Here is a 26828-nt window from a genome sequence, read left to right as displayed (position 1 = left end):
AGAATTAAACCAATGATCAAATCCCAGCTTGGCAACTCACTAACTGACCCCTTGGCATGTTGCTGGACCTTTTAAGCCTTATCAACAGGAAGGGGGGAATTTTATTAGACATGCCTTATGCCGATATTGTGAAAATTGAGATGAGGTTCTTGCTGAAGCAGGGAGAACAAGTCGTTAATAATGTGAATTACAGTATCAGAACAATGAAACCCAGTTCCTGAAGAGGCAGAAAGTGTAAACGATTGAAGGGAATTGTGAATACACTCATAGTTGTAATCTGTGCTCTGTCAGGCGTTCCCAGGCTTGAGTGAACCTGCCCATCACCCTAGTTGTCTTTTCATGATATGGACTCCTTGCCCTGACTCCCTAATATTGTGATTCAGTGTCTGAGAAGACTGTGCAGGGATCTACATAGTTAGTGGTCCCTGGACTACTGATGTCCTACACTTTAGAAGTCCTAGTTTTTTAAATAAAAGCCTGGAGCTTTGTTTCTTTATCTGTGGTGATATTTTATTTGTATGTTAATAAAGTTTGACTGGTGATCAGAGGTCATAGCCATAAACAGAAGTCAGGTGGTGGCAAAACAGAGTCTCTGTATGTCAAGGACACAGCCAAGCATGGTGACACGTGCCTTTAATCCCAGCACCAACCATAGAGACCTGGAGGTCTGTATAGACAGGCAGTGATGAGGAAGTCTTGTGGCTGGGCTTATAGCCAATGAGAAGGCAGAACAGGAAGGCAATAAAAGCGCAGATTAGGCAGGGAGAAGCTCTCTCTGTGAAAGCTACTGCTGGTGGTAAGCTAAGGCTAGTCTTGGCTATTGCTCTGATCTCTTTGGCTATTAACTATATTTGGCTCTGTGTTTCTTATTTAATAAGACTGTTTAAAAATTCATCTACATCTATCAAGTGCATAATACAGTGAGAGGAGATGTTTTTAAGAAAAATTCAAGCTGAAATGGGAACAAAGAATATAACTTCAGGAATAAAATATTTTCTTGAGAATTTTAAGTTTTCGATGTTCCAGTGACTTATGATTTTCCCTCTTTAAACTTAGGATGTCTATGAGGGGACAGACAATCATCTTCTCCATTAATCAGGCTCAATACTCCATCTTCAGATTTTTTGATAGCCTCACCTTAGTGGCCTCAGGAAAAGTCATGTATCACGGGCCTGCACAAGAGGCGTTGGAGTACTTCACATCCGCAGGTATGGCTGGCTTTTGCTGTGAGATCTCCTTCATTCAAGGGATCTGGGAAGAGAACAGGGCTTCCCAGGAGTACTGCTTGACCTTCCTGCAGACTTACTGTGTGTGGGTTTCTCCATTTTAAATACCTTTGGTTAATTTGGTGACAGGACTCTGTTAGTTGTGCAGCACAGGCTTGTTGTTCAGGTCTCTTTTCTTTCTGCTGTCCTGTGTCATGTCTGTGTTACAGTATTTTTCCTGAGCTTCTTATTCTGCATCCCCATTGTGGTGACCCTCTTAATTAACATGCTGGCCTCAAGTCTGGTTATTTGTCATTGGAACAGCTTTGGAAACCCAGCATCATCGTGTTCTTGCTCACTTAACACATGGTGGTTTTCAGTTTTCCCCTAGTGTGATCTGACTCTGAGGAGCTGTGGAGATGTTACTTAAATTAGTTGAACTTTGCATTTCAGGTATAGGCAATGCTTGAGGGCTAGAGTGGCTTAAGTCTGGCTTCTGTGAACTCATGTTTTTGTATCTGCCTGTTTTTTTCAGAGTCAGATTGGATGATGAAATATTTTTTAATGATTCATGACGTCAGTTCCATTTTAGTGAAATACGAATATACTTATGGATGATTGTACCTCCAAATATAGGTTTAAATGTTTGCTTTCCGTCACTCTCTAGCAGCCTGAGAGACCAGCTCCCTGAACTACATCCAGAGTTGCAAAAAGAATGCTTTCAGAGTAGTAGGACTTAGGGATAACTCTTATTTATCTGAGGGAACCAGACTCAAACACGTACTGAGGAATTTTCTTTATTTTTCTCCAGCTTCTCCCTCTTTCTTTGTTCTGTCTCCTCTTATATCCATCCCATGGAAAGTAAAAAAAGTTACATCTGAGGGCATGAGTAACCATGGCAATGCCCACATGCAAGGTTCAGGCGGTGACATGAGGCCGGGGGCACAGTGCCCAGTGAGACAAGCTGCTGAGGAATTTTTTAGGGCGTAGGTCTTTACCAGCCAGACTTATCAAGCAGGGAACTGGCACCAATGTTGCTTTGTGTCTGGCCTTGGTTCTACAATAGACACCTGGGAATACCTTGCATATTTTCTCTGGAGGTTTATCTTAGGAAGCATTGAGTGTAGTTTGAATTTGCTCTGAGGCTCAAAATCAGCCAATTGTATGTAGCATGTCTTACAACTGAGAAGAAATTGTTGTTTTCTTTATGTAAGTCTGTGCTAGTGATAAAAAACAGGGCCTAAGTGTCTTACAGTCCTCATGGAATAATAGATCTAATTTTGAAGCAAATCCTAGTATATTTTCTACATATCAAAATTATACAGCTTAATGATGAGTGATCTTCAGGCAGTCCACAGATATAAGTGACCATAACATTGAGATGTGATCATGATATCACATGTACATATTGTATGAGATCACACATCATTGTGCAGGTATTGGGGAGACACCCCAGCTGTTTTTGCACATGTGGAATCACAGACAGAAGCAACGGTGTCATAGGCCCTGGGGAGACACCACAGCTGTTTGTAGGGAAGACACATAGCGGCACGTGAGAGAAATGACAGACGCACGCACCTGGCGTTTGAGTTTTGGGGCCCATAAGCCTTGCTTAGTGAGATTCCTCAGTCAGAGAGTTATTCCTCTGGAGGGTTGACACCGGAGTTGTTAATTGCCGTCTGCTGTATATTCTTGTGGCTGCTGTAAAAGCCATTGACCAGCAGCTCTCTGTATCACTCTCTGTTTTTGATTAATCTTTGACATTTAAAAGTGTAAACGTTGCCGGGCGGTGGTGGCGCACGCCTTTAATCCCAGCACTCGGGAGGCAGAGGCAGGTAGATCTTTGTGAGTTCGAGGCCAGCCTGGTCTACAGAGCGAGATCCAGGAAAAAGGCGCAAAGCTACACAGAGAAACCCTGTCTCAAAAAATCAAAAAAAAAAAAAAAAATCAAAAAAAAAAAAGTGTAAACGTTTGTGAGTCTTTGGAGTCCAATAAAAATTTAGGCCAAATTCAAAAGATTGTTTCATAGAAAGAGTTCACATATGTATGTAGAACATACACATCAACATACATATATATTCACAAATGTGTATATACATATATGTTTATATTATACTGGGAAGCAGATATTTTTGAAATATTATGAGGGTATGTGCAAGAGGAAAGGATAAGATAGTGGGGGAGGGGCAAGACGAAGAAGAAGCTCTTAGATTCTGTCTCCCCTCCCCATCCCACTCTCTGAGAGGGTCCTCAAGTTTGTGTTCATGGCCAACTTCTTTGTAGGTTACGAATATGATTCCCACAACAACCCTGCAGACTTCTTCCTGGACATCATTAATGGAGGTTTCTCAGCTATATTAGACACAGAGGAAGAAGGCCATAACGGTATGTGAATCTTCTAAAGTCACAGGTTTTTGCTTAACTGATTTCATTATAACACAGTAGTGTGGTTCTTTAGATAGTAGCTTTATATGTTAATTCAGTGTCCTAAAATTAGCTAATAAGTGTTCTGTCTGTTGTGCTTGGTGTTTTATATTTAAATTATAATAGACCATTTATATGATACTGTCAGTTGTCAAGGAAATTTCTGTTAGAAAGTAAATGTACTTATTGTTTGTCATATTATCCTTGTTATTGTTTTAGATGTGGTTTGCTTATGTAGCCAGGCTGGCCTTAAATGTGTGCTCTTTCTACCTCATCTCCAAATATAGGTATTACAGGGTTATGTCACGATATCTGACTTTGTTTATAACATTTTAAAAATATGATACTTGGCAATTTATACATTTGCATATACATTCACATGCGGTAGAAAGTAGAGACCAGACTTTTATGTTACGAAGCATAGATCCATAAGGGAAGGAATACTTTGTTAAGAATTGGTATCTAGATGGGAAGAGGCCTTTCAGTTTGCTCTATCCACGGGATAATGACAGTAGTCAGGTCAGTTAGGGACACTTTTCTAATCTGTTAAGGAATTACACAGGAGTAATTTTATTATGCTTAAAACGTGGTGAGTTGAAGATGTAGCTCAGCTGGTAGAGTCCTTGCCTCAGATGCACCAAGCCTTCAATTTGGTTCCCAGCAGCACATAACTGAGTGTGCAGTGCATGCCTGTCATCTCAGCCCTTGAGACAGACACAGGAGGACCTGGAGAAGTTAAGGTCACCTTTGGCTTAATAGAAACCTTGAGGCAGGTCTAAGGTACATGAGACTGTCTCAAAGAAAAACTGGTACATAATTTATGTGTTATTCATGAAAAGTGTCTCAGAAAAATCAGTTAAATTACTGTCTGCTTCTTGTCTTTATCCACTTTTATCCCAAAGCTGACATATATACAGAACTTTCTGAGAGACGGCACCAAGTCACAGAAAAATTAGCCAATATGTATGCCCAGTCCTCCTTATACAGAGAAACAAGAACTGAGCTGGATCCACTCTTGGGGGAACAGAGGGCAGGGAGAAGCTCAGTCTTGGAGGAGATCACGTGTGTCACCCCTTTCTGGAATCAGCTCAGATGGAATATCTCTCATTTATTCAAAAATTGCCTGGGTTTTCCACAGATCACTATAATTCAGGTAATCTGATGAATTATTTTAAATGTATTATGAAAAAAATCAAGTGGGAACAATTTGTTTCTGAGTCGGTCTACTTCAGGTCACATTTTTCTTCTACTCTGTTCCATGTGTTTGTCCTCTCCACTCGGCATATGTTCAATAAAGCAAGCAGAACATGATTAACTTTTTACTTACAGAAAACATTTTTAATGTGTTTTTTTTTATTTAGAGGAACTATAATGACTAATCCCAGTAGGAAATTTAATTCAAGGAAGGCAACAAGAAATTCAGCACACCTGGGAGTTCCTCACACCTGTCTAATTCACCAGTGCATTGAACAAGCTTAAGTCCATGAATGAGTCAGGGAGTCAAAGGCTTCTGTCCTGATGTAACTTTTCATGGGGTGGATGGATGGTAACTGAATAAACAGATACAACTGTAGCATGTCAGATGAAAGAATGGACTTTGGAGAAAGTCTAAGTAGATGGGTGGAGGTGACTGGGGAGGGAAAGGGGGTTGATCTGTAGTTGAAATCATGGGATGAGGAAACAGGGCCATTGATCCCCTCTGAGGGAGCCTGTGCATGCACTGCCTGAGATGAGCCCAGTTCAGAGTGCTGTTCCCTTATTGGAGTCCAGGGTGAGAGCAGAAGCCACTCAGAGTGCAGTTCACACACAGATAGTGACTGGACTGAACAGTGCTCTTCCCTGTCAGCTGACTGGGAACTGGGAGGAAGTGAGGTTCCACTTTTCTTTAAACCAGCTCTGTAACAAGGATCATCATGCCTTAAGATTTTCTGTTATTTAAACATGAATGTCACACATAAATGTGGTTCTTCCAGCTCATTGGGCCATCACTTATTCGTTTATATTTATTTCATAATGTTGATGATTCTGCTGTGTTAATGTTTGATCCTGGGGCTTCAGCCATGAGAGGGCAATCACTCTACATCCCTGTCCCTGTAAACCAGAACTTAGAGTCAGTTCTGCTGTTAGTGAGTTGTTATTTTATTCTCAGGAATTTAGTTTCTGTTGAATACTGAGAATTCCTGTTGTTGGCTATAATGAAACACCACTTACTTCCTAACATGTGTGCTGCCCTTTTCATATTTCAATGTTGCTTCCTTCCCAGTGTGTATGTGAATATTCTTACCATTTGAGTTATACTGTCAGTTGCTCTAGACACTTTGGCCCTATTAGTGGGTATTTAGGTTATAAAAAAGGCATTTTTATATCCATTCTTATTGAAAAAAATAAAAGATTCAATAGGATTGGAAAAAAGTGAGTTACATTCGTAAAATGGGATTACTCATTGTTCAACAGTGAGGCAATATCATGAGGTAAGAAGTGTGTGTGTGTGTGTGTGTGTGTGTGTGTGTGTGTCTGTGTGTGTGTGTGTGTATTAGTAATGATAGGAATTGAGGACCATTTTTTTAATTTTTTAATTTATTTTTTATGTATGGATATTTTGCCTGCATGTATATCTGTGCATCATGTGCATGCCCATGGAGGCCAGAAGAAGGCATCAGATTCTCTGGAACTGGAGTTACAGAAGGTTGTTAGGGGTCATTTGGTTGTTGGAAGTGAAACCTTGGTTTTCTGCAAGACCAGCAAGTGTTCTTAACTGCTAAGCCTTATCTCCAAACCATGGGATATTGGTTTCTAATTTATCAAATTACATGGGAGGATGCTTTCCTTAGATCATAATATTCTACTTTTAAAACATCATCAGAGGAATAATAGTTAGACTCCTTCAAATAACTTACAGCATTATGTAGCCTTACTCCTTTGTTAAGTGAAGCACCTTCTAAAGCCATTTTAAAATGGCTTTTAGCCCCAAACCAAAGCAGTGCAGGTCCTTGTGACTGTCTGCACAGACTGAGTGGATGGAGGTGGATGAGGGTCTGCAGGAGTTGGCAGCTTAGATGAGACTTGAGCACAGGCCACTCTGGCTGAGGTTGTTAGAGCAGCAATGACAGCGATGAGGGGCAATGGGGCATCAGGTGACCCAGAGGACGCTGTCTGAACACTGGTGACAGCAATAGTGCTCGTTCCCACACATGCACAGACTTCCCAGAGGTGACACAGTGAGGACCAGCTCCCCCCTTCTTAGCACACAAGATCCCACTGCTAGGAACTGGGTTGTGAGTCATCTTCAGTTTTGTTATTTGGTTTGCAGTTGAGGGGATCAGGGCCAGGTCTAGTGTATGTTGTGCAGGGCTCTGCCACTGAGCTGTCCCCTGGCCTGGGGTGAACTTGTTTCTAACTAGAGTAAAGAAAGCCTGAGTTCTTTAAACCACTTGAAGTAGAAACTGCACATGTTCGCTGTACCAGAGCTGAGGTCTCAGTTTAGGTGAACACTTTTGTCACTTACTTTGGTTTGTCCCCTAACCTCCCCAGGTGCCTGCATTCTCTCCACCCTGTGTCATCCATGTTTCAGAACCTGAACTGAGCCCTTCACTGGCTGTTCCTAGTGGAGCACTGGGAGAAGTCTTAGCTTTTCCAGGGTCTGTTCTGTCAGAGCCTCAGATTGCAGAGACCTTCAGTTTAACACACAAGCAGTCTATTAACATGTGTGTTAATATTCTTCCAGGGACTCTGGACAAAATGTAGTATTTAATCTCATTGGAGAGATCTGATTAAGAAAACCATATATATTAAGTAATGGACAATGTATAGAATACTTTCTATTCATAATGGAAATTTGTTCATTTTCCTGTTTTCTTTTGAAAGGCAATTATCATAGCCATACTCTCTGTGATTGTGGGTACCACTTTCCATGTCCTAAGAAATGATTGTAATGAAGTCCAGATCAGGTAAGCAAACTTTCATCTTGATTTTGAGAAACGCTATCACTTTGTTCAAATTTATATAAATTGATTAAGAATTGAATTTCCTAACAAGAACAGAGTAAATATTTTATCACATGATAGAGTGTGTTGGTACATTGAAGGCTGAGTGGAAGAACTCACTTTTTAACATGTGCTTGTGTGTAGATAGTATGAAACTGTACACAGCACACATTCACATTTTACTAGTTTTAGTGTGTGGAGTAGCTTCATGTTATGTGACCATCACCACACTCTAAATGTAGGGCATTTTTTCATCTTCCCAAATGGAATCTGATAGCTCTGAAAGAAGACTTCCCATACTACCCACTCCCGATTCCTGGCACCAAGCATTCTACTTTCTGTCATTGAATATGACTAATGTAAGAACCACGAATTGGAGTCTCACAAGTATCTGTTTTTGGCATTGTTTGGCTTTTGTTCTTTTTTGTTTTGGCTGGCTTGTTTCCATTGGTGTGATGTCCTCAGAGCTCCCCAAAGTGTAACACATGTGGGGATTTCTTGGGCTCTGTAAGGCAGTGTAGTAGTCCATTGTGTGTGTGCTGTGTTGTTTCCCATTCATCTGTGGCTGGAAATGTGGTTTGCTCTCACCTTTGACTTCTCTGAACCATGCTGCTGAGTGTGCAAGTACATCTGCTTGAGCTCTGGACTTTACTCTTTAAGGTAGAAAGCTAGAGTTGCCAAATCATATGACCATTCGGTTGTTTTGGGAACTGCTGTCCTGTCTCCAACTGCACTGTACTATTTTATATCTTCACCAGCACAATACAAGAGCCCAAATCTGTCCATATCCTTCCCCAAACTTATGTTCTTTCTTGTTTTCAATAACTTATCTAAGAAAAAATAAATCACAATTGATTGGATGTTTTGTGAATGTCTGCAATTTCCAATTTGTAATAGGAATGCTTTATTTTTATTTTAAAATTAATTATTTTTTTAGTGTGTGTATGTATGTGGGCATATGTGTCCTACATACAGCATGCATGTGGAGGTCAGAGGACAATTTGTAAGAGCTGATCCCTCCACCACATGGGTTTCAGGGATTGTACTCAAGATCATCAAGCTTGGTGGCAGTCATCTTACCTGCTGAACCGTCTCACTGGCCCTTAATTTTTCTTTGCTGTTGAGTTACATTTATTTTTGTTTTTGACATGTGAGTCACCTACCTGTAGCTGAAGTTTTCCTGGTCCTGCTTGGCTCCTGTGGCCCTATGGCCGCTTGGACCCTAATAAACTCTCAGAGGCTTATATTAATTAAAACTGCTTGACCATTAGTTCAGGCTAACTATTGACTAGCTCTAACACTTAAATTAACCCATAATTCTTATTTATGTTTGGCCATGTGGCTTGGTACCTTTTCTCAGTTCTGCCTTGTCATCTTGCTTCCTCTATGTCTGGCTGGTGACTCCTGTCCTGACTCAGCCTTCCTCTTCCCAGAATTCTCCTTGTTTGCTTATTCCACCTATACTTCCTGCCTGACTACTGGCCAATCAGTGTTTTATTTATCAACCAAATCAGAGCAACATATATTCATAGTATACAGAACGACATCCCACAGCACTTTCCCTTTTCTTTCTAATCAAAAAGGAAGGTTTTAATTTTTTTTTTTTTTTTTTTGGTTTTTTTCGAGACAGGGTTTCTCTGTGTAGCTTTGCGCCTTTCCTGGGACTCACTTGGTAGCCCAGGCGGAAGGTTTTAATTTTAACTTAGTAAAATTATATATAATAGAACAGTCATCAAGCAAGAATTACAGTTACAATATTTAGTCTATTTGCATTTGGAAAAATTAAAGAAAATATTCTATCTATCCTATATTTGTGAGTCTAAAGTTTCACTATCTAATTTATCTTTTATCATAACCAAGGAAAATTATAACTATCTAGTCTTCAACTACATCAAAGACCTCAGAAGGATATAATATTACCTAAGTAAACAGGAAATGCATTGTAAGCAACTTCCAAAATTCTGGAAATGACAGAGACAGCTGCCTGCCTGGATAGTCATCCAAAGTTTCTATAATGTTAGGACATCGATCTTCAGCCCATAGGCCTAGTCTCTCAGTCATTTTTTTCTCTGTGTGCTGTAGAATGTCTGGCAGTTTCTTCTATGAAGCAGGAACCTGAAGGACCATCTTGCCTTGGAAAGTTCAGTAGTCACTTTTCTATGGGTTCTGCATGTCCAGTTTATACAACATACTGTCAATCAGTCAATGCAAGGGCATTTTTTTTTGCCCAGTGGTTAACTTTTGCCACAAAGAAATCAAACTCCATGAGTTTCTTCAATGCCCATTATCTTCTCTGAAATAGATTGGTGCTGCCAGGAGCAGACATGTCTCAATGTCCAGAAAGTCAAAGTTTTTAAAACATTTTAAATGCCATATTCTGTAGGTCTTTGAAATATTTGAAGATTACCTACCTAATTGAAATATATCTGTGTATATCTAGAAAACTTAACTAACATGACTATAAGTGTGATTATCATTAAAGACTATTTATTAATCTATATTTTTAATTATCCATTACAATTTAAATGAGTTATATAAACATAATACCTTAAACAAGAGTAGAAATATATATATATATAGTATAATATATATACAGTACAACAAAATTAACTTTAAATTTGTAATAAGCTGAAATCTATAGCAATTTAAAATATTTTACAGAGGTTGTTGCTCTTTAAAAGTGGATTTGATAATCTACCCTTTCATCCTATTATATCCATATCCTATCCTCCCTTTTTCTTTAGAAAGATATTGATTATGATCAATAACAATTTGTAACCAATCTTTAAACAAAGACATATATCCATAGTCAGTTTTTAGAAATGTAGGCATAGTGTTCTAGGCTACTTCCTGATGATAGTGGGCACTGGTAGTCTTAGTGATCCTGAGAAAATTTGTGATAATGGTCAAGTCCTGGGAAGACCAGCTATAACCTTTGTTGACAGGTACCATCTGCTAAGGTTCAGGAGGTCTGGCTTTATCAAATCTGATCCATCTTAACCTAGAACAAATCCATAGCCTCTTGCTTTCTGTGGAAACAAAAAGAGAGCCTCCTTTCCAAAGCAACATATCCTTAGATTCAAATTTTGAAGTCAAGATTCCTTTAAAATATACATGTTGGTTTAACTGAGCAGCCTTTATAATTAAATGTCTTTCTGCAGTTCAAAATTCCAAAGACAATATAATCCAGACTCTCTGTGTGATTTCCATCTTTACATGGCTTATTTTTATATTACTTTTACTTTCTCTTTAAAGACTTTATTTTTTAAAACTTTCTATTTCTTTATATAACTGTCTATATTTTCTCTCTCTTTCAAGCCTACATACATTTTTTACACACACTGTAAACTGTTTAGGGTTTATCCCATCTGAATCTGTCTTATTGTGAATCTATTGCTTTAAACTGCAGGACTCTGCCCATCTTAGCTTTTCAACATGGTGGAGGTAATTCACCACCAGCTCTGGGAGCCATGCTTTCTTCTGACTCTGGGAGGCAGTGGGTCCATGCCTCCATCCAGCAGCGTGTAGCCCAGAAACATTTTCTTCTTTGGTTTCTTTTCTTTTTTTTCTTTTCTTTCTTTCTTTTTTTTTTTTTTTTTTTTTTTTTTTTTTTTTTTTTAACTAGCAAAAGCTAAATCCACTATGCAGTATACTGCATGGTTTGGAGACACCACTGTGTACTGTGGCAGGAACCTGCCATGCTGCTTAGCTTATAGTGACTGGAGGCCAACTCCATCTCACAGCCAGCTGTCAGGAGTGGAGTTTTCACTGCTACTGGCATGAGACTGTGAGACTAGGAAGCCTAGTGTAACTTTGTTTCTGTGCATTCAGAATCTTTAAGCTTCCTTAGTTCTATGTGGTTCAACGCCCAACAGTGAGCGCCAAATGTATTTGGAAGTTTTTCTGTGTCCCAGCCGACTTGCAGTTGGGACAAATCTCTCCCACTTGTGTCCCCCAAGTAAACACACATTATATTAATTAAAACTGCTTGACCATTAGTTCAGGCTAACTATTGACTAGCTCTTATACTTAAATTAACCCATAATTCTTATTTATGTTTGGCCATGTGGCTTGGTACCTTTTCTCAGTTCTGCCTTGTCATCTTGCTTCCTCTATGTCTGGCTGGTGACTCCTGACTCAGCCTTCCTCTTCCCAGAGTTCTCCTTGTTTGCATATCCCACCTATATTTCCTGCCTGGCTACTGGCCAATCAGTGTTTTATTTATCAACCAAATCAGAGCAACACGTATTCACAGCATACAGAATTACATCCCACACAGAAGAATTTGAAGGTGAACCCATCTCAGCATTGAATTGTATGGTTACAGAAAAAAAGCCTAAGGTTCCCAGACGGCTGTGGGATGTTCTGTATGTTAAATGTGTTGCTCTGATTGGTTAATAAATCAAACACTGATTGGCCAGTAGCCAGGCAGGAAGTATAGGCAGGACAAGGAGAGAGGAGAATTCTGGGAAGTGGAAGGCTGAGGCAGAGAGACACTGCCAGCCGCTGCCATGAGAAGATGTTAAGATACTGGTAAGCCACGAGCCACATGGCAACTTATAGATTAATAGAAATGGGTTGACTTAAGATATCAGAACAGTTAGCAAGAACTGCCACAGCCATACAGTTTATAAGTAATATAAGTCTCTGTGTGTTTACTTGGTTGGGTTTGAGCAGCTGTGGGACTGCCGGGTGAGAGAGATTTGTCCTGACTGTGGGCCAGGCAAAAACTCTAGCTACACCAAACAGCAAACATTAGTCTACCTGATAACCTTACAGGAACTGCCAAATGCTCTCTCAGTTTCAGCTGATAATTCTCTTGGACTATATAAGTCCTTGTCACCCTCTAAAGTTTTGAACAAATTATTCAGCTCAATAGTCCATAGATGGGAAATGTCTCTGAATTATTTTGGAAGTCATTAAGAGTCTATAATGGATCTCTCCTATTTTGCACCTTTTGGGGTCTGATTTTTTGTAGACCTATTTTATATCCTAAATAATTAATAGAATCTCCTCTCTCTCTCTCTCTCTCTCTCTCTCTCTATATATATATATATATATATATATATATATATCCTCAAGATATTATATTGGAATGGATATTTCTACCAAGTAAACAAAGTAAAAAATTAAAAACTTATGTGGAAAAGATCTCTGATTTGATTTTAAAAGGAAAATTGAGACTTCGTCAATTAGCAGGAATAGACCCAACAGAATTGTAGTACCTTTAACTAATGATGAAATTGACAAATTATGGGCATAAAGTGAACTTTGGCAAAGAGCTTCCAGTAATTTTTTTGGAGAGATTAATAGCAAATATCCCAAAAGTGATAGAGTGATAGAATTCAACTTATAAAGAGAGCTGATTGGATCCTGCCTCATATTGTATGGGAAACACCAATATCTGCAGCCCCTACATTTTGTACAGATGCAAATAAACAAGGAAAGGCAGGTTACAAATCAGAAAATTTAAGTAAAGTGGTTCAAAGTCCTTATAATTTGCTTCAAAAGTCAGAATTGTATGCTATTCTGATGGTATTATTGGATTTTTTGGAACCTCTCAACATAGTTACTGACTCTCAGTATGCTGAAAGAGTAGTATTACATATTGAGACTGCAGAATTTATCCCTAATAAGTCAGAATTAGCTTTGTTATTTTTTAGTTACAAGATATAATCAGGAATAGGAAGCATCCTTTATATATAGCTCACATCTGATCCCATATGGGTCTGCCAGAACCTCTAGCACAAAGTAATGACAAGATCAATAAACTATTGATAGAAAATGTACTGGGGGCCTCAGAATTTCATAAAAATCATCATGTCAATAGTAAGGGTTTAAAAAAGGATTTTTCCATAACCTGACAACAAGCCAAGGAAATAGTAAAGAAATGTCCTACTTGTTCCTTTTACAATCAGACTCCACTGCCAGCAGGATGTAACCCAAAGGGCACTCAGAGGAATGAAATCTGGGAGATGGATGTGTTTCACTTTACAGAATTTGGAAAATTGAAATATGTACACCACACCATTGATACCTGTTCAGGATTTCAGTGGGCAACTGCTCTGAGTTTTGAAAGGGCTGATTCTGTAATCATGCATTTGCGTATGACCATCATGGGTTTACCTGCACAAATTAAAACTAACAGTGCTCCAGCATATGTGTCTGGTAAAATGAAACAGTTTTTTTTATTATTATAATATAAAGCATATTACAGATATACCACACAATTGTACAGGCCAAGCAGTTATAGAAATATCAAATAGAACTCAGGTGAACCTGTTGCAGAAGATATTTGAACAAGAGAAGGATTAGTCAAAATTTCAGTCTCAAGGACATGGATGAGACTCTAGTCATATTTATAGTGCCAATTGAAGTCTTTCTGGTAATGCATTAGCAAACTTGTAGGGGGTGAGACAATTGCTTTATATCTAGTGTAGCATGTCAGTAATGACATAACTTTTACTAATGCCACAGTAGTGGAGCAAATCATACATTACCCCTCTGAAGCTTCTTCTTTGTCCAAAGTCTCTTGGTCTGTTGCTGGACACACGTCTCTGGAGTATATCCATATCAGTGTGGTGGTATTTGGGGGGAAAATGCAAGCATACCCTTGCCCTCGGGTTAATAAAGGAACAGGGGTTTACTACTGAGGGGTGATGGGATCCCTCCAGTGCACCAAGGGCAATGGTGTCTCCTGAGGCAGGTTAATAAGTGTGTTGTCCAATTTGGGCTTGTATGACAGGGTTAACATATGGTTCTTGGCCTGTGAGCATCTCAAGAGAAGCATCGATGTTGTAGCATATATTAAAACGAGCCTGAGCCTCGGCTTGGTCATCATAGGCAGGTTGTCAGTTAAAGAAGATCATAGGCTCCAACATGGCCTTCATCAAATGGTACCAGTCATAATAAGTCTGTAAATGCATTGCCCATTGCTGAATGACTTGTTCAAAATACATTGAGTCAGGACCCCATTCATTAGCAGCATTATGGACCAAAGACAGGTCTGTAAGAGGCGTAGGTATCCATGGCTGTTTGGCCACATTGGGGCCCACATTAACTGGAAACACCATGGTGGGCATATGCGGAACCATAGGTGGAATAGGATGGGGGGTGTGCAGAGCAGCTGGCTTGGCAGGCAGACATCCAGGCAAATTACTCCGTGGACACTGCAGTGGTGAGGGGGGTAGCCACTCGAGGCATGAGGGGAACAGAAAGAGGGGCTGCCAGTATAGGCTTGGGCACTGCTGCAATCATTTCCTCTCTCTTTCCATCCCTCTCCTTTACTTTATGCCTATTCTCATCCATCTCCTTGTCAGCAGAGGCAGAGGAAATGTCAGTCATCGATGGAATGCATATGATATATAAGTTGGTGTTACATTGTTTCTGACAGTGCTTATTGTGGGCCTTAATGATCCCCTCAGTAGAGGAGGACTTTAGGACAGTGATTATAGCCAAAAAAAAAAAAAAAAAAATGGGCATTAAAAAAAAAAATTGGAGGGTTACTTCTGAGGCCACTTCCCTTTTCCTGGCCAGGAACAGAACTGTCATCCAAAGATCAGGTTTCCATATGTTCTCTGGAGGAGCAGGAGGCACTCTTAACTACTGAGCCATCTCTCCAGGCATCATGACCCACAAGCACATGCATGCACTCATGAACACACACACACACACACACACACACACACACAAACACACACACACACACACACACAAACACACACACACACACACACAAACACACACACACAAAAACAAACAAACAAACAAACAAACAAACAAAACCCCCTAAAATTAGTCAGATGGTTGCTGTTGTTTCCTGAAGGGCCAGCCCTTATATAGAAACACCAGGCAAGCCTGAACAAAAGCATGTGCCACTCTACTATACAGACAGACTCACAACAAGAAGAAAAGGGGGGTCCCAGTGCTTACCTGCTGAAGGGACTGAAAGCGCACAATGTAGAGGGACCTACTCACTGAAATACACCACTCAAGGGGGCTGCTCAACCAGTGCTGTGCAGGAAGAAAGGGAGACAAACAGACCCTATTCAAGCACCAAATGTCCTGGGTTTCAGCACCAGATGTGGCAGGGGCCTGTGCTGTTGTTCCCTTTGGGTGAGGGAGCCAAGTAGGCACAGAGTCAAACCACACAGACTCTGGGAAAATGTCAAAACAACAAGCTCAGTTTATTCAGGAATAGGCAAGCCTTATATACCCTCCACCCCACCCTGAGGGGAGGTCTGATGAATATGCATCTGCTGATATGACATGGCTGCCTTTCATTGGTCCAAGTCATCTCCAGATCATGTCTCAGCTGCTATTGCTAAGGCCCTTAGGCAGACCCAGGTTGGCTCTCAGAAAGTATCTTTTTTACTGGTTTGGGCCCGCTGGCCCTCAAGCCTGTTAGGAATGAGTCATCCCACAGAGGCCCACATTCCCAAGAGGTGGGGTGGGTAGTTTTTGATCATTCTATGGGTTTTGGATAATTGTCATTGTTTAGAATGGTTGGTTACAAGCTGTTATTGTTAATGGTCAGGAAAAAAGGCTAAACAAAGAAAATTAGATTCAGAATTCTTGTTCGGAAAAAAAAAAGATATAGATAAGAGGTAGATTATTGAATCTACTCTGAAAAAAAGAGATATAGAAATAATAGGATAAAAGGGTAGATTATTGAATCTACTCTGAAAAGAAAAAAGAGGGAATATAGATATGATATAGATAAAAAGGTAGATTATTGAATCTACTTTTAGAAAGCAACTGCTAGTTTTAAATATTTTACATTGGATTGGAGTTTTGTATATTGTATACAAAGTATGTATATTGATACAAATTTGAGATTGATTTTATTAGAATATATTGTACATGTATTTCTAAGCTTGTTCAAGGTATTGTACCTATACAGTTCATTTAACAATATAATGCAATTTGCTAATCCTTAAAAGTTATTATTACCAACTATTAGAATATAAAGAAATGAAAGTTAGTAGTTAGTCATTACAATCGAATTTGTAGTTATATTAGGTATGTTTTCAAGGTCAAGCAGAGATATATTTTAGATAGACAGGTCATCTTCAAACATTTCAGAGATCTATAGAATATGGCATTTAAGATGTTTTAATAACAGATTTTTCCCCCTTTTTTTATGACTATGAGACATGTCTGCTCATGGTAGCACCAATCTACTTCAGAGAAGGTGATGAGCATTGAAGAAACTCCATATGGAGTTTACTTTCATTGTAGCAAAAGTTAGCCAATGGGCAAGAAAGTGCCCTGGCATCAACTGCTGATAGTGTGCTGTCCAAAATGGACAAGCAAGACACAAAACAAAGGACTGCTGATCCTTGCCAAGACAGGTAGGAAGGCTCTTTAGAGTCTGTCAGATGTACTAGGCCTGCAGGCCAAAGATGATGCCCCAGTGTTGCAGAGGAACTTTGGGTGACTGTCATTTCTCACATTTTTTGGAAGTTGCTTGTTTGCACTTCCTGTCTTACTAGGTAATATTATTTCCTTCTTGAGTCTCTGAGGGAGTTGAATATTAGATAGTTATAGTTTTCCTTGTTAAGAAATTCAGAAAAGAAACTCACTGAAGAGGTGTAAATTGTATAAGTTTGAAAGACATCAGAAGATTGTTTTGGTATTGCAAATTTGTATAGAATGTAAATTAAATACTATTCTTTGGATTCACAAAAATAGGATAGATAATGGAATATTTTCTTTGAATTTGTCAAATGCAAATGGACTAGACATTATTGATGTATTTATTGCTTGTATATATTGTATATAGTTTTTGTACTTATTGTGTATAGTTTTTCTTATATTAGTTATAACTTTTTATTTTTTTTATTTTAAACAAAAAGGGGAAATGTGGTGATATATTGAGCCCCCCAATATATTGTGCATCCTAATAAAACTTATCTGAGAATCAGAAGAAAAAGCCAAGCACTATATTAAACATAGAAGTCAGGCAATGGTAGCATATGCCTTTAATCCTAGCATTCAGGAGGCAGAGATCCATCTGGATTTCTGTGGAGCCATATCTCCAGTACTGCCTTTTTTTGTAAGAATAGATCTGTGTATGTTATTTAATGTACAGAACAAAGTGTATTGGGAAAGAAACCATCCTAATGTTGACTTTACTGTTGTTTTTGCCTCCAATCTCTCCCGGCAGAGCCAACCTGCTCTTCTTCCTCACATTCTTCCAGACTATCACTAGTGTGACCGCTGGGGAGCTCTTTGAGATTGACAGGGACCGCTTTCTGTGAGTAGCTCCTGCTCCAGAGCAGACATCAGGGTCTGGTGATCAAGTGAACTACATTCATAGTTGGACTTAGAATGTTATTTCATGAATTACCAGTATTCTCCCTTTTTATTACATATTTAGATGAAAACAAATTGTGAAATTTTGTGTTTATCATGTGGTATCATGATTTTTGAAATATGTCATGAGATTACTAATATTAACTAAAAAATGGGTGGGAAATCAAGAGCAGAGATGTCTGCTGCTCAGTGAAATTTTCAAATTTGAGGTGTGGTCACCAGATCTCCATTATACAGATCATACAGTAGTAGGTGACTGAAAAATCACAGGAAATTTATAACCTCCCGAAGAAAGATGTCAGGGTTTCACAGAGCTTATGTGTACTGGGTTCAGCAGCACATTGGAGTTGGAGAGGTACAGCTGCACAAGAATGAGAGTCTCCTCTTGATGGAGGGCTGGAGAGAGCCAGACAGCAGCTGTGTAGAAAAGGGCTGTTTATCTCCTGTGTTGTTCAAACATGGAAGAAACTTTCCCTGGTGGCCTATGCTTAGGATTCACTGCTCTCAAAGATGGCCAACGTTTGCCTCCAAGTACATGCCATGAAGAGGAGTCCTCAGAGAGGAGCTGAGGGCCTCAATCAGAAGTTAGAGTGCTTGTGTGCCTGAAACCCTGTGTTAGATTCACAGTGTCACAAAACCCCAAGCATGGTTGTATTCCTATAATCTCAGCTCTTAGGGCCAAGGTAGAGGCAGGAGGATGGTCATACTTGGCTACATACGGAATTTAAGTCCAGCTTGCACTGGAGACATTGTGTCAAAAAAAAAAAAAAGTCAGAGATACAATGAAGACACTGGAGGGGAAGAACTTGGGATTTGAAAGGGCCAGGAAGGGAAAGGATAAGGTTTGGTATCTAGCTGTCCTAAAGAGAGTAGAAGAGGAGAATAATAGTATCCTGAAGCTGCACTGTGACCTCAGAGTGACAGTGTCACCTTCATAAGAACTAGAAGGAGAGAATTCTCCATGACCACTCTGTGAGATGAGGTATGAATGAGCTGCTCCTCAGGGAACCAGCTTCAGAGGGCAGAGACTCTGAGGAGAGTGGACACATTGGGCTGCTTCCCTGGAGGGGCTGTTGTGTGATCAAAGTGGACAAAACAAGGTAGAGTTCTCTGATGGGGAGAATCCTAGTGAGAATGTCATCAGGATGCTGGCCTAGGAGAACATGTATGGGAGTCAGCATGGAGCATAGGGGACACTGTCCTGTTAGGCTCCCTGTCAAGGCAGAAGTCAGCTTAGCCAGCATCTCACATGTGTCTTCTGGACTAATCTAAGGATGTTTAACATGATCTTTGTCTCTCCAGACATGAGCATACCAGTGGATACTACAGAGTGCCACCATATTTCCTTGGGAAATTGCTGGCTGAGCTGGTACCCAGGAGGTTATTACCAAGTATTATATTTACTGTTATAGTATTCAGCATAGCACGTAAGTGACAAAGCAAGAGAACGTGTCTTTACTCTTGGGGGAGTGTGTTTTGATTTGTACAACTGTGACAAGTCTAAAATAGAAAAGCATAAGTAGAAAAGCACGTCTCCACTGTGTGCCATCTAAAACAGGTGTTCAGTGTGAGGAAAGTCTTCAAGACTTTTTCACAAAATACTACAAAATAATACATGAAACTGTGGTGGTATTGTGTTCCCCAAAATATTGTGTACCCTAATAAACTTATCTGGGGTCAGAGAACAGAAAAGCCACTAGATACTTAGGATAGGCAGTGGTAGCACACACTTTTAATCCTAGCATTCCAGAGGCAGAAATCCATCTGTTCAAGGATACAGCCAAGCATGGTGACTCAAGCCTTTAATCCCAGGGAGTGATGGTAGAAAGCAGAAAGGTATATAAGGCATGAGGACCAGAAACTACCAGCATTTGGCTGGTTAAGAATTCAGGCTTTCGAGCAGCACAGTTCAGCTGAGATTCATTCTGGATGAGGACTCAGAAGCTTCCAGTGTAGCTAAATTTTTCCTGCCTGGCCTACAGTCAGGACAAATCTCTCTCACCTGCCAGTCCCACAGCCGCTCAGACCCAACCAAGTAAACACAGAGACTTATATTGCTTACAAACTGTATGGCCGTGGCAGGCTTCTTGCTAACTGTTCTTATATCTTAAATTAATCCATTTCTATAAATCTATACCTTGCCACGTGGCTTGTGGCTTACCAGCATCTTCACATGCTGTTTGTCGTTTGTTTTTTTTTTTTGTTTGTTTTTTTTTGTTTTTCGAGACAGGGTTTCTCTGTGTAGCTTTGCGCCTTTCCTGGAACTCACTTGGTAGCCCAGGCTGGCCTCGAACTCACAGAGATCTGCCTGGCTCTGCCTCCCAAGTGCTGGGATTAAAGGCGTGCGCCACCACCGCCCGGCCCTCACATGCTGTTTGTCATCGTGGCGGCTGACAGTATCTCTCTCAGCCTTCCACTTCCCAGCTTTATTCTCCTCCTTGTCCTGCCTATACTTCCTGCCTAGCCACTGGCCAATCAGTGTTTTATTTATTGACCAATCAGAGCAACACATTTGCCATACAGAACATCCCACAGCATTCCAGTCTGAGGAAACAGGATCAGCTAAGAAGTTGGCCAGGTAAGGTTAGCTGTGGCTTGTTTTGTCTCTCTGATCTTCCAGTGTTCACCCCAATAACTGGCCTCAGGTTTGATTTTATTAATAAGTACCATTAAGATTCATGCTACATGAAACTCTGTATTTACTAGAGATTCTGTGTATTATAATGAATGTAGTAATAATGTAACCATTTGAGACAGTGCCAGTAGAGCAAAATTAATTATTAGATATCTATCCATATTTGTTGTAAAAGATTTATTTTTACTTTATTTGTGTGTGTGTGTGTGTGTGTGTGTGTGTGTGTGTGTGTGTGTGTGTGTGTGTTTGTGTGTGTACGCACACACTAAGTGCATGCAGTGCCTGGTGAGGTCAGAAGAGAACATCAGATCCCCTTGAACTGAAGTTACAGAATGTGAGCCACCATGTGGGTGCTGGGAATGGACCAGGGCTTCTGTAATAATAGCACATGATTTTAATCAGTGAGCCATCTCTCTAGCTCAGCTGTATATTATTTGTTGTTTCTGTGTTAGTGTCTCTATATATAAATAAAATATAGAAAAGTAGATAATATCTTATACATATGTATGTGTGAAAAAGAACTTAAATGTATACAGTGTCTTATGCTACCTAATCTTACAAAGAGAGAGGATACTGAATTTGAGGTTTGTTGAAATTATGTAATACAAATAGTTATTTGAAATATGTACACAAATTCATTTGAACATTATGGTTAAGCTTCACTCTAAACTAATTGTTTAGAATTTCCATACTTTTCACACACACACACACACACACACACACACACACACACACACACACACACACAAGATAAGCACTGATAAAGCTTAGACTTTGTTTTATAAGAGATTTATTATTCAGAACCAGTCATTTAGGCCATGGGATGGCTATGGGAAACGTTCTTGTCCTGCAAGCCTGACAACCTGAATTTGATCCTCAGAATCCACAGTGAAAGAGAGAATCACTCCAGGAAATTGTCCTTCAGCTTCACATACATGCTATGGCACATGTACACCATGATATGAGCACCCTTATATCCACACAAGCATTATACACACCATGATAATAATAATGATAACGTTGAAAACAATTGGACATGGAACTCAGCTCTCTCAGGATATAACTTGTATTATTGTGACTATTATAAAAACACAGGCCTTTGCATGACTCATAGCATTAGGTCCATAAAGATTACAAATCTGCTTGTGGAACTCATTTCTTCCTCCATAGAGTTACCTGGTGATTTCCTAGGAAAAACTAAACTTGGAAGCACTTCCTGCCCTCTAGATATTAAAACCACTGCAAGGTTATTTAATCCTTGCCTTAGCTAGGTTTCTAGCACTGTTATAAACACCATGACCAGAAAAATATTGAAGTGGAAAGGGTTTATTTCATCTTACAGTTCAATGTACTTCAAAGGAAGATAATTCTGCCTGAGGTGCCAGCCCCTAGCAGCACAGAGCTCAAAGGGAATCCACAGAGTTGGCACGTACTAGACTTTTTTTATCTGAATATGTTAGGGAAAAAGACACTCACAGACTCTTTGATGGTTTCCTTCAGGCCCCATCTTTATTCTTCTTTTGCATTTTCTATTCTTCATTTTCCTTGTGATTTCCTTCTCTCATTCTTGATGTTTTCCTTCTAACTCTATCTTTATTCTTGATATTTCCTTTCTAGTTCCTTGTAACTCCGTCATTCTTGATGTTTTCCTTCTAGCAATATAACTCTGTCTTTATTCTTCTTCTTATACCTTATCTACCTCAGCAAAATCTTTCAGGCAATATAAAAATTATAATGTGGTTACACTCTGTTTTTCAAGTGAATGATTACAATGAATACAAACAAACAGTAAAAAAAAACCCCCACACAGCATGTTTTCCATATCCCTTACATGATTAAACATTTTACATATTACAGGTAAAAAACAATTATTCCAGGAACCCATGTACATTCATATTCAAGTAACTGGTTATAGATTAGCCACACAGACAAGCAAGATATTCTTCTCAGTCAGATCCTTTCTGGCAGGCTTAGTTTTGCAGTTACAAAGAAAGAGCCAGTTACTTTATTACTTACCTTAAAAGGTAATCTTATAAGGAATCTTAAAGGAATTACAAACCAGAACTTTTATATATGAAAAGAATCAGTCAACTCTACTTTAAATCTTTGGGTTGCATTCCCACTCATCAATATTTCTTATATCAGGAAATTAAGGGCAAAAATCGGCACAAGGAATAACTCATCACCTTTGATCACCAACCAAACCTAGCTAAGAATGTACGTCAGCTAGCAACAATTGGGCTGTGTTGTATTCTTGACCCTAAGCCAATGAATCTGTAACTCAGCTACGTGTCCTTGCAAACTTTAGATTGTTTTCTGGTGTTTTTCATCTCAAAGCTATCATCAAAACATCTGGATTTAACCTGAAGTTATTTTAAGGCTTTGTTTCACCTAATGATGCATACCTAAAATCTGTGACTGTATCATTCAGCATTAAGAAAATTAGAGCCAGCCTGGCTCCTGAGGACTCAATTGTTTTCCTTAATCATCAGCCTGAACTGCATTCTATACAGCCCCTTAAATGAAACTTGTAGGCCCTACATTTTTTGTATTTATTTTTATCCATCAAAACCCTGCATAAACTAACATTATTATTATCATTTAGAAAGCACAGCATAGGGAGGAATCACCTTCATAATAATCCACAGGTAAAAATGCCAAGTAGAACAGGATGTTTCCATGAGGTAAACACACTATATTACAGGCAGTGGGGTATCTCCCCTCACCATCCACATCATGCCAAATACTCCAGAAAGAGAGCAGTAGCAATTATGTAAAGGCCCAGCAGAAGCAAAAGACATTCTGAAGTCTATGGTCTCAGGGCCTTGCCTATCTGAGATTCACCCATCAGGGAATTGCCTCCTGGTGGGATGAACTTCAGTTGCCACCTTCTGCTCCTCTGACATGGACACCAGCAAGAAGTCAGAGCAGGAACTCAGGGCAGGAACTTGGAGGCAGGAAGTGAAGCAGAGGCCACTGAGGGGAGCTGCTTACTGGCTTTCTCCTAATGACTTCCTCAGCCTGTTTTCTTAAAGAACCCAGGACCACCTGCCTAGGGATGGCATCATCCAGTTGTCTAAGACCTCCTACATAAATCATTCATCAAGAAAATTTCCCCACAGGCTTGCCTACAGTTCAAGCTAATGAACACATTTTCTAAGTTGAGATTACCTCTTTCCATATGACCTTAGCCTGTGTTAAATTGATAAAAACTAACTGGCACAGTCCTGATCCCAATTTCATTAATAATGCAATTATAATAAACACAGAGAAATGTGTGAACATGAATGTGTTCTATTGCTGATTCTCCTGTGAGAGAATACAGTAATTTTTCTCCATGTCAGTATCCTATAAATTGCTAATAATTATGTTTAGAGGAGAACAGGTATTATATGGAAAGGGATTTTTGTGGCAAGTATAAAAGTAAAGCCATATGATGGGGCTGGAGAGAGGCTCATTGGTTAAGAGCACTTGTTGCTACTACAAAGTCCCCAAATTTGGTTCCCAGCATCCACAAGATCGGGTAGCAGTTGGAGACCAAGAGAAGTGGGTGGCTATAAAGCTGTTAATAGTCGCATTGATTATTAAAGTATCATTTAAAATATGTATAATTCTATTAAGTAGATGAACTGACACCACTCTTTTCTTTCTAAGGAGTGAAAACAGATGTGAATGGTTTCTTCGCTATGTTTTTTACCATCATGATGTTGGCTTATTCTGCCAGTTCCCTGCCACTGTTTATAGGGGCAGGGGAGAAAGCAGCAGCCGTACCAACAGTACTTGTGGTCATCTACTTTATATTGATGCTGGTGAGTGTGAATTGTGTTTTTCTAGGAGGAAAATTTTCTTATGTTCCCTCTTGCACATGTAACCTGCTTGACAAATCAGTATTTGAGACATGAGGCTTTATGTTAAAGCTTATTATGGTCTGTAGGAGAGAAGGAGCCATCTTTCTTCCTGAGCTTTGTGGATACTGCTCTGATGTCAGTTCTGTGATGTGGGTAACATGCCCTTTCTAGTGAGCGCTTAACAGACATTTCTTGGGATCATATTATAAAACCATAATAATTGGAATTTCAAAAAGTGGTATGATTGGCAGATTCCCCCATAGCAAGACAGATTGCAGCCTTCCTTTCATGCTGGTGTGAGAGACTCGCCTGCTGTTTTAACCATAGCTGAGGTGATTTGGTTTAGTCAGTAGTCTGAATGGGAAAAGGTCATGATGTGTAGTTGGTTGTTTTTTACTCTTTACTCTTAGCTTTTTTGGGGGTCCACCACCCAGCCCCCAAATAAATCACTCTGAATCTTATTATTATTTATAAATGCCCAGCCTTAGCTTGGCTTCTTTCTAGCCAGATTTTCTTAAGTTAAATGATCTCATCTACCTTTTGCCTCTGGGCTTTTTCTTTTCTTTCTTCTGTGTCTCTTACTTTCACTCTTACTCTGTGACTGGCTGTTTGGTTAGGTGGCTGGGTGGCTGGCCTCAAGCATCCTTCTCTTCTTTTTCTTGCTCTTCTATCCTTTCAGATTTCTCCTCCCATTTATTCTCTCTGCCTGCCAGCCCCACCTCTCCTTCCTCCTGATGTTTAGCTCTTAATTAGATCAATCAGGTGTTTTAGATGGGCAAAGCATCACAGCTTCTCAGAGTTAAAAAAATGCAACATAAAAGAATGCAACACATCTTTGCCTCATTAAACAAATGTTCCACAGCATAAACAAATATAACACTTTTAAAAATAATGTTCTACAACAATGATCAATGTAAGTGTTCAGCACAAGGAATCTATCTCAGGGCTCACTTATATTCTGAAAAGTGTTAGGAATAGGGGAAGATTTCAGACTCCTAAGTACTAATCAGTCTCCTGAATTAGCATACTTCTGCTCATCTTTCTGTAATTGATTACCCAGTCTTAGTCTTTCATACCCATAATATATACACTTAATGTAAATTAATTAACTATTAAATGAATCCAGATCCCACATTTTCCCAAAAAGCATATCAAGTAAATAGAACGATTGATTTTGTGTGTTAACATTCATATCCTTTCTGCTAGTGCAAGAGCATATTTTAGCTTGGCAATAGCAGGTGCATGTCTTTGAGAAAGTGCTAAGTTTTGTTTATATTTTCTATTTACATGGCCATATATGTATGGTCACCCAGTAATGTAAATCCTCAATAAGTATGTTATAATTAATTTTTGTTTGACAGATTCTTAAAAGCAAATAAAATGCTTTGATGAAATCCATGCCATTTTCTCCCTCCCAAATCCTTTCTTGTGGAATTTTGAATAAGAGATGTCCCCTAAGGCTCAGGGACTTGAAAACTTGGTTTGCAGTTGGTGGTGCTGTTGGAGAGGTAGAGACTTGATGGAGAAAGTCTGACCCTGTGCAAGGGGAGGGGATTTGAGTGTTTATAGCCTTTCCCCTGTAATCTTAATTTGTATTCCTTAATAAAAGGGGAGGGGGGTGTACCAGTGAATTCTGCAGTGAACTCACGGTGGCCACTGGAGCCTGTTCAGAGCTGGGCAAGGGCAGGTGGGCCAAAGGTCACTGAGCTCACACTGCAAAGCAGGCTTCCCTGGTGGGTACCAGGGAGGCCGAGGGTGGGATCTGGAACATTTTGGCTCATGGGTTAGTGTGGGCTCTGGGTCCTTGGCTTGGGCAGCAGAATGCAGGAGGGGCCAGCCCCTCTCCCTCTCCCAACAGGTTTTGTTTTCTCAGGATTATGGATAATTGTCATATGTTAGGGGTTGGTTATAAGTTGTAATAGGGTTGGGGTGGAGCAATAAAGTTTAACTCAGGAATCTCTTTTGAAAAAAAGGGGGGATAGATAGGATAGAATAATAAGGTAGATACTTGTAAACTAATTTTGTAACTATCAGCTTTAGATAATTTGCATTGGTATGGATTTTTCTATATGGATAAAAATGTAAAATTACTTTTCTACTTCTGTTTAAGATAATTTGTGTATTGATAAAAATATGAAACTATACTTGTTACATTGTACATATGTTTCTACTCCTATTTAAAATATCTTTGTATATTGATACAAATATAAATTATACTTGTCATACTATATGTGTGTTCTACTTCTGTTTAGGATATTTTGTATATTTGATATATATTAAGGATATTGTTATCATATTGAACTATATATTTCTACCTCTGATTAAGATATTTTGTATATTGTTACAAATTCAAGGTCATTGTCCTTGTACTGTACATCAGTTTACTGATTATTTATGTTCATAATGTGAAATCTTA

At 39.4% G+C, this 26828-nt stretch overlaps 1 pseudogene; it reads left to right on the top strand.

Annotated features, from left to right (window-relative positions):
- Positions 1-26828, top strand: part of LOC131920497 (ATP-binding cassette sub-family G member 3-like) — a 71030-nt pseudogene that overhangs the window by 29707 nt on the left and 14495 nt on the right.

The sequence above is a fragment of the Peromyscus eremicus genome, chromosome 10 (genome assembly GCF_949786415.1).
Source record: "Peromyscus eremicus chromosome 10, PerEre_H2_v1, whole genome shotgun sequence".
In the NCBI taxonomy this organism is placed as follows: Eukaryota; Metazoa; Chordata; class Mammalia; order Rodentia; family Cricetidae; genus Peromyscus; species Peromyscus eremicus.
This window is presented reverse-complemented; position numbering and strand designations above follow the sequence as displayed.